A 4,909-nucleotide genomic window follows, 5' to 3' on the forward strand; every position below is an offset into this window, starting at 1 on the left:
CGTGACTCTTTGAATTTTAATTTTAAATACCCCTTTTAAATTGCAGGCAAGAACTTGGTCCTCATTCTAAGCCTTTTCTTTTTAGATTATAGATACAGCGCGGAAACAGGCCCTTCGGCCCACCGCGTTCGCACCGACCAGCGATCCCCGCACACTAACACTATTCTACACACACACCAGTGACAATTCTACGTACACCAAGCCAATTAACCTACGTACCTGGTAGACACAAAATGCTGGAGTAACTCAGTGGGACAGGCAGCATCTCTTTAGAGAAGGAATAGGTGATCAAGTCAAGTCAAGTCAAATTTATTTGTCACATGCACATACTCGATGTGCAGTGAAATGAAAGTGGCAATGCCTGCGGGTTGTGCACAAAAGAATTACAGTTACAGCATATAAATAAAGTTAATAAGTTACTAAACATATCACAAAAAGTGTCGACAAAAATTTAGTCTCTGGGGTTATAAAAGTTGACAGTCCTGATGACCTGTGGGAAGAAGCTCCGTCTCATCCTCTCCGTTTTCACAGCGTGACAGCGGAGGCGTTTGCCTGATCGTAGCATCTGGAACAGTCCGTTACTGGGGTGGCAGGGGTCCCTCATGATCTTGCTTGCTCTGGATCTGCACCTCCTGATGTATAGGTCCTGCAGGGGGACGAGTGTAGTTCCCATGGTGCGTTCTGCCGAATGCACTACTCTGCAGGGCCATCCTGTCCTGGGCAGAGCTGTTCCCAAACCAGACTGTAATGTTGCCGGACAGGATGCTCTCTACAGCCCCAGAGTAGAAGCAATGAAGGATCCTCAGCGACACTCTGAATTTCCTCAGTTGCCTAAGGTGGTAAAGGCGCTGTTTAGCCTTACCCACCAGTGCGGCAATGTGCGTTGCCCACGTCAGATCCTCTGCGATGCGGACTCCCAAGTATTTGAAACTGCTCACCCTATCCACAATAGACCCATTTATCTCGAGTGGCGTGTACGTCCTTGGATGTTTAGCCCTTCTGAAGTCCACAATCAGCTCCTTTGTTTTCGGGCCGAGACCCTTATTCAGACTGAAGAAGGGTCTCGATCCGAAACGTCACCCATTACTCCACTCCAGAGATGCTGCCTGTTCCGCTGAGTTTTTCCAGCATTTTTTAATTAATTAATTTAAAAAAATTATTTAGAGATACAGCGCAGAAACAGGCCCTTCGGCCCACTGGGTCCGCGACGCCCAGCGATCCCCGCACACTAACACTATCCTACACCCACTAGGGACAATTTTTACATTTGCCCAGCCAATTAACCTACATACCTGTACGTGTTTGGAGTGTGGGAGGAAACCGAAGATCTCGGAGAAAACCCACGCAGGTCACGGGGAGAACGTACAAACACTGAACAGACAGCACCCGTAGTTGGGATGGAACCCGGGTGTAAGGCAGCAACTCTACCGCTGCGCCACTGTGCTGCCCACAAATCCTTTTGAAAAATGATCATTGTTTTCTTTTATAGAACACAACTGCCATGTACTTTCTACAGATTACTCTTAATATTTCGCTTCCATTGACATTTTTTTGGTGGAGGGTAAAATGAAAAATAATTTCCGCTTTTATGTCATGCATCGGAGCATGTACTGTTATAGAGATTGCAATTCAGCTGTTGATTCTTCAGAGAGATTATGGCCCTAATGATCCTTTAAGCACATAAGTAATGACATGCCTCTTCCAAACTATTTTCTTGATTATAGGTGTATGTACAGACAATAAACTAATGGGAAAGTGAATTGGAAATGTTTCCAGCGTCCGGTTTTGATTCTGTTGCCCTCAATAAACAATAGGTGCAGGAGGAGGCCATTCGGCCTTTCGTGCCAGTACCAATAGACAATAGGTGCAGGAGGAGGTCATTCGGCCCTTCGCGCCTGTACCAATAGACAATAGGTGCAGGAGGAGGCCATTCGGCCCTTCGTGCCAGTACTGCCATTCATTGTGTTCATGGCTAATCATCCACAATCAGTACCCCGTTCCTGCCTTCTCCCCATATCCCCTTGACTCCACTATCTTTTAAGAGCTCTATCTAACTCTCTCTTGAAAGCATTCAGAGAATCGGCCTCCACTGCCTTCTGAGGCAGAGAATTCCACAGATTCACAACTCTGGGTGACAAAGTTCTTCCTCATCTCCATTCTAAATGGCCGACCCCTTATTCTTAAACCGTGGCCCCTGGTTCTGGACTCCCCCAACATTGGGAACATGTTTCCTGCCTCTAGCGTGTGCAATCCCTTAATAATCTTATATGTTTCAATAAGATCTCCTCTCATCCTTCTAAATTCCAGTGTATACAAGCCTAGTCACTCCAGTCTTTCAACAAATGACAGTCCCGCCATCCCAGGAATTAACCTCGTGAACCTACGCTGCACTGCCTCAACAGCTTTAACAAAGGTTATTCCCTTTCTGATTTGAAAATCTTGTTTGAACAAATATCTTATACTTTTCCTATCCTATTCCTTGAAGAAATTCTTCCCAGCTCCTCCGAAATGATTTTTATTGACTTGCCATTGAGGCAAAAATGTGTGTTAGCAATTTTGAAAATCATAAAAAACCTCGCATTGAATTAGTGGCCTATTTCCCTTAGAATAACTAGTGATTCGTGTTATATCTACCCATTAGTCTAATCCTTGTTAATAGTCCGATAACTTGTACCACCTTTGAGGCAAATCTTTAGCTCCAGATGTCATTTAACTAGGGCTTTGCAAAACCTCCTCGTAATGCATTCAAGAGAGAGCTGGATAGAGCTGTTAAGGATAGCGGAGTCAGGGGGTATGGGGAAAAGGCAGGAACGGGGTACTAATTGAGAATGATCAGCCATGATCACATTGAATGGCGGTGCTGGCTCGAAGGGCCGAATGGCCTCCTCCTGCACCTATTGTCTATTGTCTAATGAGAGGGCTAGAATATAAAAATTGTCACTTCATGAGCCTTTTGACTCTTATGCCTTTTTATATTTGTGTGCGTGTTCTCCAAGTCGTCATTGGAACAACTGTTCCTCTGGCAGACACAGAATGCTGGAGTAACTCAGCGGGACAGGCAGCATCTCAGGAGAGAAGGAATGGGTGACGTTTCGGGTCGAGACCCTTCAGACTGATCAGGCTTGTATACACTGGATTAGGCTTGTATACACTGGAATTTAGAAGGATGAGAGGGGATCTTATCGAAACGTATAAGATTATTAAGGGGTTGGACACGTTAGAGGCAGGAAACATGTTCCCAATGTTGGGGGAATCCAGAACAAGGGGCCACAGTTTAAGAATAAGGGGTAGGGCATTTAGAACTGAGATGAGGAGAAGCTTTTTCAGTCAGAGAGTTGTGAATCTGTGGAATTCTCTGCCTCAGAAGGCAGTGGAGGCCAATTCTCTGAATGCATTCAAGAGAGAGCTAGATAGAGCTGTTAAGGATAGCGGAGTCAGGGAGTATGGGGAGAAGGCAGGAACGGGGTACTGATTGAGAATGATCAGCCATGATCACATTGAATGGCGGTGCTGGCTCGAAGGGCCGAATGGCCTCCTCCTGCACCTATTGTCTATTGTATCAGAGAAGATAAAATTGGGACCGTGCGGGTGCTGGGGAACGATAAGGTTGGAGGCTTTAGAGGGCAGAGAGCCGGAATTGGTGAGATCAGTAATGGTGTTTGAGCTCGTCAGTGGGGTCATGGTCCCAAGGATAAGGGGGAGGAGGTGTCTGAGAGTTGTCGCCTAGCCTCGGCCCGGTAGAGGTCAGCACGCCAGACTACCAGGGCACCTCCCTTGTCGGCGGGTTTGATTACCAAGTCGGAGTTGCTGCAGAGTGAGTGGAGGGCCGTACGTTCAGGAGGGGAGAGGTTAGAGTGAGTCAGGGGAGTGGAGAATTTGAGGCAGTTGATGTCCCGACAGCAGTTGGAAATGAAAAGGTCTAATGAAGGTAGAGGGCCAACCGGGGGGGTCCAAGAGGAGGGGGTCCGCTGGAGACGGGAGAAGGGGCCATCACTGGGTGGTGAGGACTCCTTCCCATGGACTCCTTCCCATGCTCTAATGGCCCAAAATACTGGATGTCCCAGCTAATACGGGACAGTTGGCAACCCTAGACACAGGCTCTTTGGACCACTGAGTCCATGCCAGCCATCGATCACCTTTTCACACTAGTTGTATGTTAACCTACAAACCCGCATGTCTTTGGGATGTGGGAGGAAACCGGAGCACCCGGAAGAAACCCACGCAGTCACAGGGAGAACATGAAAACTCTACACACAGATAGCAGGATCGAGTGAACGTGAAAACTCTACAGACCGAGGTCAGGATCGAACCTAGGTCTCTGAGGCAGTAACTCTACTCGATGCACCACTCCACATTTGTGAGTGGTTTTGATAAGAATGTGTCGCATGGGACCTTCAAGTGTACAGGTCTTTAGTTTAGTTTAGTTCAGAGATACAGCGCGGAAACAGGCCCTTCGGCCCACCGAGTCCATGCCGACCATCGATCGATCACCCGCACACTAGTTCTATGCTGCGCACCAGAGACAATTTACAGTAACAGTTCAACAGTTCAACAGTTCAACAGAGCTTTATTTGTCATTCGGTACCAAGGTACCGAACGAAACTACATAGCAGTCACACAAAAAAGAAAAAGAACACAAGACACACGACCCCAACACAAACATCCATCACAGTGACTCCAAACACCCCCTCACTGTGATGGAGGCAACAAAACTTCCACTCTCTTCCCCACGCCCACGGACAGACAGCTCGTCCCCGACCGACCCGCACAGTCCCCGCAAGGGGATGGCCCGCGGCCGAGTCGCACCGGGCGCTGAAACGTCTCGCGGCCAAGCCGGGCGATGTTAGGCCCCGCGGCCGAGCCGTGCGCAGCTAAGTCCCGCGGCCGAGCCGCGCCGGGCGATGTTAGG

Source organism: Rhinoraja longicauda, chromosome 9 (assembly GCF_053455715.1).
Source record: "Rhinoraja longicauda isolate Sanriku21f chromosome 9, sRhiLon1.1, whole genome shotgun sequence".
NCBI classification, from domain to species: domain Eukaryota; kingdom Metazoa; phylum Chordata; class Chondrichthyes; order Rajiformes; family Arhynchobatidae; genus Rhinoraja; species Rhinoraja longicauda.